Source organism: Neovison vison, chromosome 7, assembly GCF_020171115.1.
Source record: "Neovison vison isolate M4711 chromosome 7, ASM_NN_V1, whole genome shotgun sequence".
NCBI classification, from domain to species: domain Eukaryota; kingdom Metazoa; phylum Chordata; class Mammalia; order Carnivora; family Mustelidae; genus Neogale; species Neogale vison.
In genome coordinates this window covers 164,669,423-164,689,473 of record NC_058097.1, presented here as the reverse complement: position 1 = coordinate 164,689,473, position 20,051 = coordinate 164,669,423, and the positions used below count along the sequence as shown (strand labels likewise).

Here is a 20,051-nt window from a genome sequence, read left to right as displayed (position 1 = left end):
CTAAAAATTAAAAATATATGTTAATAAAAATGGGCAGAAGACCTGAATAGACATTTTTCTAAAGAAGATGGATGGTCAACAGACACATGAAAAGATGCTCAACGTCACTCATCATCAAGAACATGCAAATTTAAACCAGTGAGCTATTGCTTTACACAATGGCTAAAATCAAAACTTAAGAAATAGTGAATGTTGGTGAGGATGTGGAGAAAAAGGAACCCTGACACACTACTAGTGGGAATGCAAGCTGGTGCAGCCATTGTAGAAAACAATATGGAGGTTCCCTCAAAAAATTAAAAATAGTAACACCATATGATCCAGTAATTCCCCTACCAGGTATTTATCCAAAGTAAATGAAAACTCGCATTCAAAAAGTTATATGTATTCCTAGTTTACTGCAGCATTATTTATAATAGTCAAGATATGGAAGCAACCCAAGCATCCATTGACAGATAAATGGGTAAAGAAGATAGGGTATATAGACAGAGATGTGGTATATATATCATAAAATATTACTCAGCTATAGAAAAGAACAAAATCTCACCATTTGCAATAACATGGATAGACCTAGATGGTACAATGCTAAGTGAAATAAATCAGAGAAAGACAAATATCAAATGATTTCACTCATGTGAAATTTATGAAACAAAACAAATGAACAAAGAAAAAAGAGAAACAAACAAAAAATCAGGCTTTTAAATGTAGGAACAAACTGGTAGTTGCCAGAGGGGAGGTGGGTGGGGGGTGGTAGTGAGTGAAATAGATAAAGGGGATTAAGAGTACACTTATCTTGATGACACTGAGTGAGATATAGAATTGTTGAATCATTATATTGTACACCTGAAGCTAATATAACACTGTATGTTAATTATACTTTAATAAAAAATAAAGAAAAAAAATGAAACAAGATGAAACCAGAGAGGGAGACAAACTATAAGAGACTCAATCTCAGGAAACAAATTGAGGATTGCTGGAATGTGGGAGGGATGGGGTGGTTGGGTTAGGGACACTGGGGAGGGTATGTGCTATAGTGAGTGCTGTGAATTGTGTAAGCCTGATGACTCACAGGCCTATACCCCTGGGTAATGAGCATAAGAATGCTATTAGCATCTCATTATCATGGAAGCACTTGAATGATATCATAATCAATGTCTCCTATGTGCACAGCAACACTCAGTGCCCCAGGAAACCCAAGAGCACTACAGTGTTCCTCCCCTCGAGGATCTACAGGTCTTAAGGGAACGTGGAGGCTGTGTATGGTGCTTCGAATGGTATCTGACAAGCAGTAAGTCCTCAACAAATGTTCACTTATTTCCTTTCCCACCCCCTGAAGCTGGCTTCTGGTTAGGGCTAGAATCCCTGACTCCAGGCCTAATAGAACATTTTCTGAAACAGATTCCTCCAGCCTCTACTAGACTGTCAATATTGTGAGAACAGTGACCAGGTCTTATTCATGCTCCATCTCTAGTGCCCAAGACTATGCCTAGCATGTGCTCAATACACTCTGCTGAGTGAATGGGCCTTCTAAGGAAACTCATTCTATTCTTGACTTACCTGTATTATTAAAGAAGTGGGCTGAAATCCACCTTCCTATCACTTGCATTCACTGGCTCTTGTCTGACCTAATCCAGGCAGTTCTCAATAAATGTAAGTTCCTGTTCTACCTTCCCTTCTTGCCTTTCTGCCACCATTATCCTCAGGAATATCACAAGAGACTATTTAAATCCCTTAAAATAGCTGAGCAGGGGTGATCGTAGAACCCTGAGTTCATGACCTGAGCCAAAGGCAGATGCTTAAATCCCTGAAATCCATTTACTATTGGCTATACCCTTTAGTATTCCTGTAATTCATTAGTCAAATTATTAGAAACTCACAATGTGACTGAAGAAATCCATCCTGAAAACAGGAAACAAAGATGAATCAAAGTCTTTAAATGTGGTGAGTGATTGTGGTCAGACAGGAGTAAATTCAGGAGTTCATAAAGGGGAACTATTTTTAGGGTATAGAAGAGGCAGAAGAGGGGCGCCTGGGTGGCTCAGTGGGTTAAGCCACTGCCTTTGGCTCAGGTCATGATCTCAGGGTCCTGGGATTGAGTCCCGCATTGGGCTCTCTGCTCAGCAGGGAGCCTGCTTCCCTACCTCTCTCTCTCTGGCTGCCTCTCCATCTACTTGTGATTTCTCTCTGTCAAATTAATAAATAAAATCTTTAAAAAAAAAAAAAAGAAGAGGCAGAAGAGATTTTCTGCAGTTCTTGGGTTGGACCATTTATATTCATTCATTCATCTTAAGACCTAGATGAAGCAAACAACACAGTACTTTCCCTCATCAGTTCACCCACTAGTAAAAGAGACAGACAGGTAGAAAGTGAATTAATAAAATGAAGACAAGGGGATGCTATGAAGAAAAACACAGGGCACTATAAAGGAGAATGAGATGAGGCAGATAGGGGACAAACATCAGCTTTAGAGAGAATGGGGATTAAGAAGCCTCTCCGAGGAGACATGAAGAAGGAGCCCATCACAGAGGAACATTCCGTGTTGAGAGAGCAGCAAGTTCTGTGGCCTTGGAGGAAGATTTGGCAATGAGGTAGGGAAGAGCTTAAGAAAAAGCAAGGGTGGGAGGGGTTTGTGGCATGGTTTGGAGGACAAGTGGAGTGTAGGGAAAGAAACAAACAAATACCAATGCAAAACTTATTTTTATGAAAAATATTCAATAATAGCATTTAGGCAAAAATCTAGCTCAGTATCTTTTGTGTGCTATTCCAAATACTTGAGCATTATTTTATATATAGACATGCGCAAATATATTCTCAAACATGTAAATAGTTTACATGTTCCCAAAAGGATTAAAAGAAACTTATAGAACTATAACAGGAAATAAATGAGTTAAATGACTGGGGTGGAGGTAAGAAGCTAAAGGCAAACAGGAGAAGGAAAATATCCTAAACTCAACTGTTAGGATTGACATACAAAAAATGCATGTTAAGCTTTGCGCAGTGGCAGTATCGTAGCCAATGAGGTTTATCCGAGGCGCGATTATTGCTAATTGAAAAAATGCATGTTATACAGTTCTAAACTACATCTAGATCCAGGCTGAATCTCTGATTCTGAGATTCCAGGAACAAAGCAATAGGAAAATGTGAACTATTATGAAATTCAATGTCCCTGTAATAAAAAATGAAGTAGTTATTTAAAGAAAATATGTAGCTTCCTTGTATTAAGCTCTGAGAAAAATGTTCCTTCATTATGAGTCACCTTATGACATAATGGTCAAAGTTCTCAACAATGTCCCTACAATAAATACAACAGCAAGATTTCTGGGGTCATTGTCGATAACTAACTTCAGTGTATAAAACCAAAGTGCAACTCAGTAAAAGCAATTCTACAGGGAACCAGAGGCAGTCCAGCTACACAGCTTATTCTAGCTGCTATAAAGCAAGGATAACATTTAGAATGTCTAGAGAAGTGGATGGATTATTTATTATTTATCCTTTAAGTAATCCTCAGTGAGGGGCACCTGGGTGGCTCAGTGGGTTAAAGCCTCTGCCTTTGGCTCAGGTCATGATCCCAGGGTCCTGGGATTGGGCCGCACATCAGGCTCTCCACTAGGCAGGGAGCCTGCTTCCTCCTCTCTCTCTGCCTGCCTCTCTGCCTACTTGTGATCTATCTGTCAAATAAATAAATAAATAAATAAAATCTTTTTTAAAAAAAGTAATCCTCAATGAATATTACTCCTTTCACTTAAGCTTTTGATGAGTAATGTGTAGTGAAATTTGAAGTTAGTTCTCTGACAAGAAACTAGAATGGAAATGATCTTTGCTGCTAATTAATATTGTTTCAACAATCAATAGAGCTGAAGGTAGGACTGACATTCCATAGGAGAAGCCTAACAGTGTGATAGCGTGAAAAGAAAGCCATCCTACTGCCATTTGAAAGTGGGTCTAAGACTCAAGAAATAGATCTGGACCCACTTAAACACAGATAATGACTCAGTTCCTAAAGTTCTTTCACACATGTGTGGTCAAGATCATTCTAGCATCTATTAGTTAAAAGAACACCTTACTTATTAAGATAAGAAATTAACTTTCCAGAGGCGCCTGGATAGCTCAGTGTGTTAAAGCCTCTGCCTTTGGCTCAGGTCATGATCTCCGGGTCCTTTGGATCGAGCCCCGCTTCGGGCTCTCTGGTCAGCAGGGAGCCTGCTTTCCACACCCGCCGCTGCCCACCTCTCTGCCTACTTGTGATCTCTCTCTCTCTCTCTCTGTGTCAAATAAATAAATAAAATATTAAAAAAAAAAAGAAATTAACTTTCCAGATGACTGCACAGTTTATGTGCTGTACAAATTTTTTGGGCAATAAATCAGTTAGGTTTTGCAGGGCAGCTACCAAACACAATATTTGGATGTAAGAGGAGTTGATCTCAAGCCTAATGATATAGAAAGATTCAGAGCCTGCTGAGTGGTAATAACACCACACCCTCAGTATAGAGGCAGATAATTACCTTTCCCTTAAGAAAAAGCCATGCACTAAGCTCATCTAAAAGTGGTTTTAGTTCAGGGGTGCTTGGGTGGCTTAGTCGGTTAAGCATCTGCCTTCGGCTCAGGTCATGATCCCAGGGTCCTGGTGTAGAGCCCTGCATCGGGCTTCCTGCTCAGTGGGAAGCCTGCTTCACCCTCTCCCACTCTCCCTGCTTGTGTTTCCTCTCTTGCTGTGTCTCTCTCTGCTAAATAAATTAAAATTTTAAATAAATAAATAAGAGAGAGAGAGGGAGAGAGCAAGCCCAGGCAAGGAGAAGTAGGCTCCTAGCTGAGCAAGGAGCCCGATGCAGGGCTAGATCCCAGGACTCTAGGATCATGAACTTAGCCTAAGGCATCCACTTAACCAACTGAGCCACCCAGGTGCCCAAGGAGTGTATTTTGAAAGTATACGGGAAGCTTTCTGCTTGAACCAAGAGACTCACCTGATTGGTGGCATGACAGAAACTGTCTAGCTGGTTACTAAACCAGTTTCCTTTCCCTCTGGGCCCACAGTTCAGCTACGTTTCCCAGGCTCCCATGCAGTCAGGTGTGGGCAAGTGAGTTCTGGCCAGTGGGATTGGATGTATTTTACCTTTAGTGTGGTGCAAGAAACCTCAGAGTGACCTCAGATGTGATGTACTGAAGATGGTAGATCTTTTCATCATTCTAGGTCCCTCACCACCCCACTCTTAGTGGGCTTGTGTGGGAGAGAAAAAACTGTTTATTGTGTAAACACCAAGATTTCAAAGTTTAGAGCAGTTGGGATATAGTCAATATAGCATTTAAGTAGACTCAAGAATATACTTCTACATCTCCATATCTCAATCTCCTCAAATATAAAATGAAGATGATAGTACTTAGCTCCTAAGTTTGCTCTAAGAATTAAACATGTTAGTGCATATGAAGTGCTTCAAACTGTGCTTGACACATAGTCAATATTTATGTTAGAAACTGTTATTACAAAGCTTCCTAGTAATAGGAAGATATAGTTTCAACATAATTCAAATTTCTTCTGACTATTCAAATTCTAGTAGTAAATGACATCACATTTATGTTACTATCTGCATTGTGCTGATCTGTGCCCTCATCACCATTGGACTTCAATATATTTCTGGTCACCTTGGGTTGTCGCACACATACTCTGAATTGTTCTTCTCTGATCTCCACATTGACGTTTGCTAATCACTTTTGAAGTTCCTGGGGAGTAGGGAGTGGCAGAATGAGGAAGGCTTGCCATAACAGTGTGCTGATCAACCCAAGGCACTCATTTGTACCAAAGCTATAGATCCTCAGGATGGCAAAAATAGACTCCTATCCATTTGTATTTGATTTTTTCCCAAATTTGCTTTAATTTTTAAAATTTAGATACTAACTACATTTCAGGAAATGTTAGAAACACGTTTAAGAAATTATTCTTAGGGGCGCCTGGGTGGCTCCAGTTAAATGTTTGCAATTAAGTGTCTGCCTTCTACTAGGGTCGTGATCCCAGGCTCTCTGTTCAGTAGGGAGCCTGTTCTCCCTCTCCCTCTATCTGCCCCTACTCTTCCTGTCTCTCTCTCTCTTTCAGATAAAGAAAATCTTTAGGGGCACCCGGATGGCTCAGTGGGTTAAGCCTCTGCCTTCGGCTCAGGTCATGATCTCAGGGTCCTGGGATCAAGCCCAGCATCAGGCTCTCTGCTCAGCAGGAAGACTGCTTCCCCCTCTCTCTTTCTGCCTTCCTCTCTGCCTACTTGTGATCTCTGCCTGTCAAATAAATAAAATCTTAAAAAAAATTTTTTTTAATCTTTTTTTTTTAAAGATTTTATTTACTCATTTGACAGAGAGAGATCACAAGTAAGCAGAGAGGCAGGCAGAGAGAGAGGAGGAAGCAGGCTCCCTGCTGAGCAGACAGCCCGATGTGGGGCTCGATCCCAGGACCCTGGGATCACGACCCGAGCCGAAGGCAGCGGCTCAACACACTGAGCCACCCAGGCGCCCCCCAAAATTTTTTTAATCTTAAAAAAATTATTCTCAGATATCACAGACCAAGTTTTAATTCATTTAATTTTGCATTATTAATCAACAGGCTATGGAAGTTAGTGATCAGGCCACACTGCTGAATCCAGAAATTCCTGGTCAGTTGCCTAGCCTCTTCTTTACCCACTTCTTGTCCATACACTGGGTTACCACACTCTACTGAGAAACTGCTCCTAACTTTGTTTGATAGTGATTCTTAACCTGAGGTCCATAGACCTCTCCCACTAAATAACCCCCAAGAAATCCATGGACAGAACTCAGAAAGCCTATGATGGCCTTGGATGGGGAAAAAATAATTACATCTTGGGGTTGGTGGGGTTACATCGCAGCCCACGGCAGCTAGCAAAGACCCTCCTGTGCCTGGCCCATCAGGGCTCACACGTGGCATGGTGTGGTTGTGGCCTTGGTGGTACCTTTGCACCCACGGGAGCACAACCCTCATGCAGGCAAACATTTTGGTCCCTGCCCTGCACTGTTGGCAGCAGTGTCGGCCCACCCTCTACCCGCCCTCTGTCTCCACCTTTGACCCTGAAGAACACTGAGTGTTCATATACTGGATGGATCCCAGGGAACCTGCCTATAGGTTGGGAAAGGTTGGCTCGTGTGCACTCTGTTTATCACCACACCTCCTGCCTTGTCTTCCTACCACCTCCAATACCCACCTGAGGCCCCAGTGAGCCCTGAAGACTCCAAACCTTGGAACCAACCTGCCTGTGGTTTCAGACTTACCAGGAAGACTCGCTTTGCACATGGATATTACTTTAATACCGCAGCAGAAGGGCAAACAGCCAAGCAGAACAGCCCAGCCAATGAGAGATGGTCACAACCCAGACAATGATAAGCCACTATATTTAGAACTTCCACTTTACACCAGCAGACCTATTGTTTATGACAGCCCTCCCAACTCCCCCTATTTCCTCTATAAAAGAGCAGTCCTCTCCTTTGCTCTCCAGACATATGCCTATGGTTGTGCTGTAGCTTGCTTACCTAGATTTCAAATTCCTGCTGTTCCTGAAAAGAAGGTTTTTTAATTATAGAAGAACACAGTTTTATTTTTAAGGTTGCCATTACTTGGTGATCAAAAGCAATTCAGAGAAGAACCCCAACAGCCCTGAAGCTGGTGAGCAAACAGGTGCCAGTACCCACAGAGCCAATTAGGCTCACTGGTTTCTCACCAACCTTGGAGTTTGAGGATGACTCTTCAGGCTTTCAAGAGCCACTCTTTTTGTGTTTGAGCTCTCCAGGTTTTATTTGGAATCTGTCTTAAGGCTTTTATTTATTTTTATTTTTTTTTCCTAAGATTATTCATCTGTCATTTGTTCTGACTCCTTTACCCAATCTGACTGTTGCCGTTGGAACTGCACTGGCCTTCTTCACTTTTTATTGGGAACCAGACCCTTCCTTTTTAAACTATACTACCCGGGGCACCTGGATGGCTCAGTGGGTTAAGCTGCTGCCTTCGGCTCAGGTCATGATCTCAGGGTCCTGGGATCGAGTCCCGCATCGGGCTCTGTGGTCAGCGGGGAGCCTGCTTCCTCCTCTCTCTCTCTGCCTGCCTCTCTGCCTACTTGTGATCTCTCTCTGTCGAATAAATAAATAAATAATCTTTTTAAAAAATAAATAAATAAATAAACTATACTACCCTTTGGTCTGATTCCTTCATAACCAGGCTGCTCCTACTGAAACTGTGCTGGCCTTTGGTCTGGTTCCTTCTGGATCCAGGCTGTTTTTTTTTTTTTTTAAAGATTTTAAAAAAATCTCAGCGGCCCAACCCACTGAGCCACCCAGGTGCCCCTGGATCCAGGCTGTTTTTGTTGAAACTGTGCTGTTTTGGAATTTTTCTCTTTGCTCTAGAGAAAAACCTCTAGGAATTGCAGTCTCAGTTATAAGAATGCTTTGAGGGTGGCATCTACTTCCCAATTGGGACTCTGACCAGTTTTATGTTTAAAAATTATGATTCCTGGGACACTTGGGTGACTCAGTCACCTGAGTGTCAGACTCTTGATTTCAGCTCCGGTCATGATCTCAGCGGTATTGAGCCCCTCATTGGGCTCTGTGCTCAAAGCAGAATATGCTAGAGAGTCTTCCTCTCCTTCTCCCTCTGCCCCTCCCCCAACTCATGCACACACACTCTTTCTCTTTCTCTAAAATAAGTAAACTCTTTTTTAGAAAATTAAAAAATGAAGTAAAAACTATAATCTCTTAGCATAATGCTGTCTAGCTCCATCCATGTCATTGCAAATGGCAAGATTTCATTCTTTTTTATGGTTTAATAATATTCAGTTGTGTGTGTGTGTGTGTGTATACACGCATATATATTCACATACATATATATATATATATATATGCCACATCTTCTTTATCCATTCACTAATTGATGAATGCTTGGGCTGTTTCCATAATTATGCTACTGTAGATGATGCTGCTATAAACTTTGGAGCTAGAGAGTATTATGCTAAGCAAAATAAGTCAGCCAGAGAAAGACATACACCATTTAATGTCACTAATATGTCGAATTTAAGAAACAAAACAAGTGAGCAAAGGGAAAAACAAGAGAGATAAACCAAGAAACAGACTCTTAACTATAGAGAACAAACTGATGGTTCCAGGGGTGGGGGAGAGCAGGGGGAGGTGGGGAGAATGGATTAAATAGGTGATGGGGATTAAAGTGTGCACTTGTTGTGATGAGCCCCCTGGTGTTGTATAGAAGTGTGGAATCACTATATTGTATATCTGAAACTAATGTTACACTGTATGTTAACTAAATAGAATTTAAATAAAAACTTAAGAAAAAAATAACATGTTTATTTTTATTAACCTCTAATAGACATTTATCAATTCCTTCCATTACTAATATAGGCAACAAGTCACAGCAATATTAGCAGTATCTGTGACTTTGTCACCAATAAATATCCCAAGAAATATTTCTATGTCACATTATAGCAGTTAAAAATATCTTGAAATATCATTTATGCTCATACTCCTATTATGATAGTCACTAAACCTGGTATTAGATCTTACTTAGTACCTTAATAAGGAAGCATGTATATTATTACAGCAAATGCTGACTTAATATTTTGAGAACTATGTTTCAGTGTAACTGGTTTCTAGTTGTACTTTAGCTTTGCACATAAAAACATTAATTCAAAAAAGTCTATAGACTGGGCGCCTGGGTGGCTCAGTTGGTAAGCAACTGCCTTGGGCTCAGGTCATGATCCTGGAGTCCCAGGATCAAGTCCTGTATTGGATCAAGTCCAGCTCCAAGGGGAGTCTGCTTCTTCCTCTGACCTTTTTCCCGCGGATGCTCTCTCTCTCTCTCAAATACCGAAAGAAAAAAAAGTCTATAGACTTTACCTGACTGACAAAGGGTCCATGGTACAAAAAGGAAAAACTTGTGGGTTCATTTGGTTTGACACTTCCCTCCACACCCTCATGTATTTTTCCTTACCCTCCTCCATAGTCTCAAAGAGGACTACAAAAATTCATGCACATTGAAATGACATCTCCTAGGAGAGCATGGTAGATGATTAAGAGCTTGGGCACTGGGGTCAGCTTGCCCTGCTCTGCCACTCATTGTATGACCCAGGCAAGTTCTTTCACCCCTCTGTGGCTCCTATCTGTAAAATGGGAATTATAATTATTCCTTCCTCATAGGGTTGTTGTGAAGAACAAATGAGTTAATCCACTAATCCATTAGACTCAGAGTCTACCACACAGTGAGCGCTCAGAAAATGTTAGCTGTTCTTTCAAGTGCCTGTCATAACTGTTTCTTTATGATATTTATAGGGAGGGGAGAGGAGGAGAAAAGAGTAGGCTGGCTATTTCTCATGTGAGTCATTGCCTATACATGTAACTTTTATGATGCACAAAATTGATATCCTTTTTGAAGCACAGGAAGGAAACAGCTGATAGTTCTTCCTTGAAAAGTATAAACTTAATTTTGTTTTATAATAGTAACTCTCAACTGAATCTTCTTTAATGCTTCAGTGGCTGTATAAATGCTCTCCACCCTTGGTTTACAAAACAGGACTTTTTTTTTTTTTTAGATTTTATTTATTTATTTGACAGACAGAGATCACAAGTAGGCAGAGAGGCAGGCAGAGAAAGAGAAAGAAGCAGGCTCCCTGATGAGCAGAGAGCCCGATGTGGGGCTCCATCCCAGGACCCTGGGATCATGACCTGAGCCCAAGGCAGAGGCTTTAACACACTGAGCCACCCAGGTGCCCCAAAACAGGACTTTCATTTAAATAATATTTTCTTTCATAATTCACATTCACTTCCAAATCCTTTAAGACATGTGTCTTAACTATCATTTTAAATGGAATGGGGAGATAGTCAATATAAATAGAAGTAAATTCACTCATTCATTCAATCAATAAATTATTAAATTCCTGCTCTGTGCCAGGCACTGCTCTAAATATATAGGAATTTGTGGTGAACAAGACAAAGTCCCCACTGTCATTGAGTGTATCTAGTTTAGAAGACAAACATGAACTAAAATAGATTTTTTAAAGTATCAGGATGTGATTGATTCTTCACAGGACATTAAAATAAAGTGATGTTATGTACATGAGGACTAGATGGCTATTTTATTTATTTATTTATTTTTTTATTTTTTTCAGATGGCTATTTTAGATTGGGCAGTCAAGGAAGTTCTAAGTGGGTGACTTTTTTTTTTTTTTTAAGATTTTATTTATTTATTTTATTTTAGAGGGAGAGTGAAAGAGAAAGAGCGTGTGCTCATGAGCAGTGTGAGAGAGGGAAAAGGAGAGGATGAGAATCTTAAGCAGACTCCCTGCTGGACACAGAGCCCCATAAGGGCTTGATCTCACATCCCTGAGATCATGACCCTGACTGGGATCATGACCTACATGCTTAACCAGCTGAGCCATCCAGGTGCCCTTAAGCAGGTGATGGACATTTAAGCAGAGATCTGAATGACAAAAAGAAGCCAGCCAAACCTAAAGGACACCAGGCAAAGGGAATAGCTAGTGTAAAGTCATTAGAGCAGGACTGAGCTTACCTGTTCTTATCTATTTAGGAATGGAAAGACTGTTGCTGAAACATAAGCAAGGTAACAGAGCCACTCAGGAGCGGTAAATAAGGATCAGATCGTGCAAGACTCTGTAAGTAAAAGCAAAGTTTATTCTCAGCGCAATGGAAAGCTACAACAGTTTTAGTTAGGAGTAAGGAGATCTGATTTACCATTTAAAATCACTCCAAACAAATTTAATGGTGCAAGATTGGATAAAGGAAGGCCTGTTAAAATGGCAGGATGCACCAGATTACAGCGGTGAGATGGCAAGAAGGGTCAGCTTAGACAGTAGGGTGTATTTTGGAGGTAGAACAAGTAGAATTTACTGATTGAAATATGAAGAAATGAGAGGAATCAAGGTTAACTGCTAATCTTTTGGCCTATGTAACTGGGCTGATGGTACCAATTACAGAGATGGATGGGGGCAATGAGGGAATGGGGAAGTAGGGAACAGATGTGAGGTAATAATTGAGAGGGGTTTTTTTGTTTTGTTTTTGTTTGTTTTAAGATTTTGTTTATTTATTTCCAGAGAGAGAGTGAGAGTATAAATATGGGAAACAGAGGCAGGCAGAGGGAGAAGTAGGCTCCCTGCTGAGCAAGGAGCCAGATGTGGGACTCAATCCCAGAACACTGGGATCATGACCCCAGTCTAAGGCAGATACTTAATCAACTGAGCTACCCAGGCGTCCCTATGCCCCATCTTTCAAACCATACTTACTCTTACTTTTCTAGTTGACACATTCTGAGCTACCCAGGTGTCTGATAATTAAGAATTTTAAATTTGTGTTTCTTAATTTTGAGTTGTCTGTCCAACATCTAAATGGAGATATCAAGTATATGATTACACAAGTCTGTACTTCAGGGAGGAAGTCAGGGACTAGAGATATAAATTTGAGAATCATTGGCCTAGGAATGGTATTTAAAACCATGGGACTTGATGAGATCACATAGTTAGACAGTATTATAAAGAAAAAAGAGTTGGAAGACTAAGTCTTGGTACACTCCTACCTTTGGAAGTCTGATAAAGAGGAAGGAGCTGATAAGAGACTGAGATGCAGCAGGAAGTTTGAAGGAAAACAAAATAGACCTAGCATCATGAAAGCCTAAAGAGCAACGTGATTCCAGGAGGGAGGGATCACTAATGTCAAAAAAACTCCTGAGTCGTCCAGAAGGATGAGGACAAAGAGTTGACCTGACTTTGGCAAGATGCAGGTCAACAGTGACTTGATGGCAGACATTTCAGTATATGGAAGGGCTGAGAGCCCAGTGGGGTGAGAAAGCCTGCAAATATAGACAGTTCTTCTGAGCTTTGTTATAGTGGGGAAAAAAGAAATCAGGCAGAAGCTGGAGGGATACAAGGTCAAGGGACGTTATACATGCAGGGAGTTAAGTGGGAGAGAGACTGGGTAGGGAAACTGTGAGAAGGGAAAACATTTAAACTTTGCTTTCTACCCTCAGGGAGTTTATGATCTTGTCTGGGAGAAGCTGAGGATGGTAGTGATAAAAAGTTCAGACTTTGGACTAAATAAAACAGTATCTGTAATGCTGAACACAATGCTTAACAGTAAGAACTCAATAGATGGAAGGAAGCTATAATTATAAAACAATCTGAAAACATTCTAAGATAGGAGATAATTGAGGGCTAAACTGAGTAAGTAATTAGATGTTAGGATTTCAGAAGATGAGGAGATTACTGTCAGCCCAGTGACCATAATTAAAAATCAGGACCCATCATATGGGACAATGGGTTAAGAAAAATCTGTTAATATATCCATGTGAAAAAATTTACAGGGGTGCCTGGGTGGCTCATTGGGTTAAAGCCTCTGCCTTGGGCTCAGGTCATGATCCCAGGGTCCTAGGATCGAGCCCTGCATCAGGCTCTCTGCTCAGCAGGGAGCCTGCATCCTCCTCACACTGCCTGCTTCTCTGCCTACTTGTGATCTCTGTCTGTCAAATAAATAAATAAAATCTTAAAAATTTTTTTTACAAAGCTTAACAGATTTTTAAAATCTTTCAGCCACTGACTTAAATAGTTGCCTTTATAGGAAATATTTAAATTCCATGTAGTCCCAAATATCCGGAGCCATCTGAGTCCTCTGTACCAGTCCTCATGGTTTTCCCTCTGTCTGAAGCATCATTTCCTACCCTTATCTAATGGCTACTCATTCTTCAGAGCTACTGCTTCTTCTCCAATGGGGCTGGATGCTCCTCTGTTTGCACCAGTGTGCAATTTTACCATAATGTTTACCACAGTGTGTTGACATTTTCTATTTGTGTACCTTTTGTGTTTTTTCTTTTCTGGTTTTGGGTTTACTACCATAGGCTTTTCAAGGGCAAGATCATATTGTATTCATCTTCGTTTCTCTTGTACCCAGCCCAGCTTCTGGCTGATTGCAATTAACCTTTATTGAACTCAACTGAATCTAATATTAGGATTATGCTAGAAAATCCTGGACTAGAAAATCCCTGAAGGACTGATAACTTAAAATACCCCACCACAATCTTAGAACAGATTTATAACCTAAGAACTAATCACAACCCCCGTCCTTCATCATACCATCTGTATCTGCACAGATCCACATACTTACTTCCAAACCAACTTGTTTTTCTTTTTTTTGGTCATTCAGTATCTAATCAAAATTATTAGCATCCATTTTCATGCCAATATTACTAAGCTCTTATATTTTTCTCTTTTTTAATTTGAAAGTAATACATGCTCATGGTAGCAAAATACAAAAGGAGTCTACAGTAAAAAGGAAGGTTCCCTCCTATATGTGACTTCCAGCCTCTCAGGAGTTCTTCATAGATATAGATACCACTATCAATTTCTTGGGCATCCTTCCCAAGGTATCCTATTTTGTTACAACACACTATTGTTTTTCCACATAAATACTAGCATTTCACGGATTATTTGATAACTTGGCTTTTTCCTTTAACAGAATATTGAAGATTATTCCACACTAGAATTTTTTCTCTTATCAGTCCATCTTTTTAACACCTACATAGTATTCCATCCCCCATTTTATGACATACCACAACCTGTTTAACCCATTCCCTATTGTTGGAAATTCAGGTTGCTTTTACTGTTTTTCTACTATATAATTATTATGGTTTGGATTGTGTTACCACTAAAATTCAAGTATTGAAGTCCTAACCCTTAATATCTCAGAATGTGACCTTATTTGGAGATAGGTTCCTTATAATCAAGTTAAAACGAGGTCATTTAGGGTGGGACCTAATACAATATGACTGGTATCCTTATAAGAAGAGGAAAGTTGGACAGACACATTCAAGAGGGAAGGTGATAAGAAGACACGGGGAGAAAGCAACCATCTACAAGCCGTGTAAAGAGGCCCAGAACAGATACTTCTCTGGTGCCTGTCAGAAGGAACTAATCCTGCCAACACACTGATTTCAGACTTCTAGCCTTCAGGACAGTGAGACAATACATTTACTGTTTAAGCTGCTCAGTTTATGGTACTTTGTGTTAGGCAGCCCTAGCAAACTAATATGATCATGCTTCGATGAATATCCTTGTACATTTCTTTTTTTCACAAAGATGCAAGTATACCGGTAGAAACCACAGAAATAAATTTATAGGAAATACCTCTATATCTTTCACATACCCTTTTCTCTGCCTAGAATGCCTTCCTCCTGAGATGCTCCTGAAAAACTCCAATATAACTACTTCAAGTTCTACCTCTTCTGTGAAACCTGTGTGGTAGCCAGCTTCTAGGATGGCTCCCAATGATCCCCCACCTCCTAGAATTCAAGTCTTTGTGTATTCTCCACCTCTTGAACATGGACTGGACATATCGACTCTTTTAATGAACAGAGTATGGCAGAAGTGATGGGACCTCACTTCTGAGATTAGGTTACAGAGACTGCAGCTTCTGTTCAGGGATGCTTTCTCTCACACACTCTTGTTCCCTCTTACTCCTTCTTGGTCATTCATGTTGGGGCCAGCTGCCATGTTGTGAAGCAGCCCTGTGGAGAGAGCCATGTTTCAAGAGATCACAACCATGTGAGTGAAAAAGAAAGTGGATCCTCTTCATTCAAGCCTTTAGGGGAGACTGGCAGCAGATAGCTTGACTATAACCTCATGAGGAACTTTTGAGGCAGAATTACTCATCTAAGCCATACCTGGATTCCTGACCAAAGAAACTGTGAGATAGTTAATTTTTGTTGCTTTAAGCTACTGAGTTTTGGGGTAATTTGATGTGCAGCAATAGATAACTCATTACCTTCCATCCTCCCCTCGTCTTTCCCAAGCTTCCAAGCTTCCAAAGTTACTTAAACATATCTCTAGTAATGCTCACTAAACCATACGTGTTTTTAAATGTCTCTCCTCTGCTTGATTGTCTTCAAGGACAAAAGCCCTGACTCAGCTCTATATCTACTGTGTTCTATACAAAGTTCAAGCCACTATCATCACTTCCCTAGATTGTTGCAATAACCCCCAAACTGGGCTGTCTAAGGCCTCTGTAGCCTCACTCTGACATATGCTCTATGCTATATCTAGCTGTAAGAAATCTTTTTAAAATGCAACACAGATCATTTGAAAGCTAAAACTCCTTCTCCTTGTTCTTAGGATAAAGACCTAAATTCTTAATACAACCTCCCAGGCCCGGCATGATCTGCTTGCCTCACCACCAGATCTAAAGCCACTTCCCTCTTGTTCCCAGTACAACAGCAACACTGGCCTCTCGGTTCCTCAGTTGAACTATGCTTCTTCTTCCCTCAGTGTCTTTGCACATACTGTCACTCTGCCTGTGATGCTTTCTGCTTCACCCTCACTCAATCTTTCCTCATCCTTTAGATCTCAGTTCAACAGCACTTAGGCAGAAGCCTTTCTGACTTTCATTCTGAAGCAAAGAACCCTGTCGTTTTCCTTCATGCCACTTACCACAATTTAGATAAGTGATTAATTAATTAGGTGTTTAATGTCTGTTTCCCCTGTTGGACTTGGACTCTAAGCTCTATGAGAGCAGGGACACCTCGTCTTACTCACTACTGTAGTCCCAGCACAGATGATAGTGCCTGATATAGTGAAAACAGGAGCTCAATCCTTTTTTTTTCGCTGAATGAATTATAAGACAAACATTTTGTTTTCCTTTTACAAACTTCACATCCTTTCATTATCTGCATATTTAATGTGGTTTTTTAACAATTTAAATTCTAGTTAGTTGGCAATACAGTTCAATATTTGTTTTAGGTATAGAGTTCAGTGATTCTTTATTTACATAGAGCACCCAGTGCTCATCATAACAAGTGCCCTCCTTAATACCCATCACCCATCTAGCCCATGCCCACCCACCTCCCTCCGTCATCAACCCTGTTTGTTTTTTATCATTAAGAGTCTCTCATGATTTGTTTCCTTCCCATTTTTCCCATCCTGTATGTTTATCCATTTTGTTTTTTAAATTCCACCTATGAGTGGAATTATACGGTATTTTTCTTTCTCTAACTGATTTCACTTAGCATTATACGCTCTAGCTCTATCCACATCATTACAAATATCAAGATTTCAGTCTTTCTTTTGGCTGAGTAGTATTCCATTGTGTGTGTGTGTGTATATATATATATATATACATATACATATACATATATATGTGTGTGCATGTGTGTGTGTGTGTGTGTATCTATCTATCACATCTTCTTTATCCATTCATCAGTTGATGGACATTGGACACTTTCTGTAGTTTGGCTATTACACATTTAATGTTCTTAATGTCATTTCTCTATGACAGTGTTGTTATCTGCCTTAGGTAATGATCTCTAAGAGCAGAAACAACAAGTTTGGGGCGCCTGGGTGGCTCAGTGGGTTAAGCCGCTGCCTTCGGCTCGGGTCATGATCTCGGGGTCCTGGGATCGAGTCCCGCGTCGGGCTCTCTGCTCAGCAGGGAGCCTGCTTCCTCCTCTCTCTCTCTCTGCCTGCCTCTCTGCCTACTTGTAATCTCTCTCTGTCAAATAAATAAAAAAAAAAAATAAAATCTTTAAAAAAAAAAAAAAAAGAAACAACAAGTTTTAAGTTATGTGGTATACGACCCAGCGGGTTGGAGTTCAGCATTGGGAAAGGAAAGTGAAGAATAGGTTTACCAATAAATGGCCTTCGGTAGCTATTTTATTGCTGTTAAAATCTCCATGGCCTTTCAGGGGCCAGTGTGAAGGCAAAACAGCATGAGCCTTACTTACAGTTAGACCTGCCTTTGGATCCCAGTTGTACCATTTAGTATCTGTGCAACTACAGGCAAATTCCTTATCCTCTCGGTTCTTCAAATTTCTCAGCTACAAAATGAGGATATAATAATGGCATCACTATTTAAGGTTGTTAAAGGAACTTGATGACTTGTAAAGCACTAAAAAGAGGGCCTGATCTTGGCAAATGCTCAGTAAATACCAGCCACTTTTTTCTTTTTAAATATATCTACCTGTAGTAAAACAAGGTTGCCCATTTATCATATGGTTCTAGAAGAAGTTTGGGAATATTTGTGGTGCTGTTAAGTTCTCTGTGGGAGGTTAGGATTGGAACACTTAAAAATATAATGCCTCCTCCTCAATTCTTTTCTCTACTTTGAAAAATCTTAATATTGAAGCTAGTAGGAGAGAGAAAAATGGCTGCCAGCTATGTTCTTTTTGGTTCCAAATTACAGCAGCACCAGTCTGTTCTAGAAATCTGTGTTTCTCCTGCTGACACATCCATCTTCATGCACCTGGTGCCAGAGAGATGAATTGCTAAGGGATGCTTACTAGTCTAGATTCTTGACACCTGGAAATTGGTGAATGATGTTTTTTTTGGAATCTGGAGAACCATCAGACTCCCTTTCTCTTCTTATTGGGACCCTTCTGGTTGATCACAGGCTAGTAAGTACTGGCCATTTAGAGGCACAATGAAGTAATGGAAGTTGGAATTACAAGAAATTCACTTCCTAAGGGCCCTGTACTGATAGGACCCAGAGAAAATATTTCTCACAAGAAAAAATATAAGTAATATTAAAAAAAAAAAAGTCAAGCAGTTAATCTTCCCTCAAGGCACGGTGTTCTCTCAAGGCCTCTTCCTTCTTTTCAGAAGGCACATTCAGTTCTAGGGCAGAAGCTAGGAAACCAGCTGAGATAAATCGTTTTCCCCTCCCCTTTTAATCTTGTGAAAGAGCTGCCAATTCTAGAAATTCCTCCTTTGATGAGAAGATAAAGCAGAACAATGCTGTGGAACTAAACAAATTCCTAAGGGACATTCTTCTAGGGTGTGTAAGGTCTGCCTGGAAGTGGGGGGAAGGGGAGGAAGAGATGGAAAGCTAGGAGTAGGAAGGGTGAGTGGACAAGAGTTGGTAGCCACAGTCTCAAGGAGTGTGGTTGCTTCTAGGCTTCTTCAGGGTAGCAACTCCCTCCAGTCTCATTTCCTGGGATGTGTAGGCATGTTTATTAGTGATTAGAGGGCTCTAACCATTTCACATCCACCCTACCAAAAAGAAAAAAGAGATTTCTTTCCCATTATTTGTTGGAGGGAACTTTCTTACAGCCTTCTCACAATTAAAAAAAAAAAAAAAGTGTGGTTCGTTGTGGTTGTTTTTTACTGAGAATTGCAGCCCAAATCAGCCTACCACCTTAGGCTGTAAGCCTGTGGAAGGAGCGTCTTCCCTTCTTACTGTTTAAGGGACAACCTGTGGTAAAATGGTCCAGACTGGAGTCAGAGCTGAGTCTGAATCCCGCTCCCAGCTTCACTATCTGTAAATGGGGATAATTTTCCTATCTGCTTGACATGGTTATGTAATTTTAAACCGGACACGGAAGGCCTAAACTTTACAAGCATAATCTCACTCATGAGGCCCCCTCACGAGGCAGGTATTACTTTGGAGATTGTATGTAAAGATACTTCGTAACGCAGAGAAGAGCCGTCCAGCTGTGAGTTATCACGGAGCGATCTTCCTCACCTGGCTTGAGGAGTAAAGGAGACACGGATATGAAAGAGCTTTACGCAATCCACGTGATGGGCTACTAATTACACGCCCCACAGCACCTGATCCACCGTGAGCAGTCGGTAAACGCTGCTCGGAGTGCACGATCGCGTATCTTGCCTGTTCCTTTCAGTTTTCCAGGCACCGACTAACCTCGCCGCGGCCTGAGGCCAAAACCACGAATTTGGGAACCCCAGTCCGGCTGGAGGAGGCTCCCCGGAGAGGGCACGGGAACAATAGAGTACTTCGGTGGTTGGCGGACGCCCGGCCAGAGAAGGGGCCGGTTGGAGGTCCCCGAAGGTACACCTCCACCCCCTGGTCTGGTGCAACAGGGAGAGCGTCCTGAGCCGACTCGACATTTCCCGGGGGAAGCGGCAACCAGGCCCCCACCACCCGAGCTCTAGCCTCGCGGGACGCGCCCAAGCCCCGCCCACTACCTCAGGTAGGCCGTCCGTACCAGCCAATCCACCAGAAGCCTGGGCGCGGAAGGCGGTGCTTTCCTGGTCGGAAGTGACGTGCTCTGCTTGGCT

General features: G+C 41.2%; 1 non-coding gene across 1 annotated transcript; it reads left to right on the top strand.

Moving 5' to 3' along the window:
• Nucleotides 1-2,983: 2,983 nt before the first annotated feature.
• On the top strand, nt 2,984-3,117 carry LOC122914690. The gene has a single exon (XR_006385817.1). It is a non-coding gene; the product is annotated as a U4 spliceosomal RNA (small nuclear RNA).
• The last annotated feature ends 16,934 nt before the right edge of the window (nt 3,118-20,051 follow it).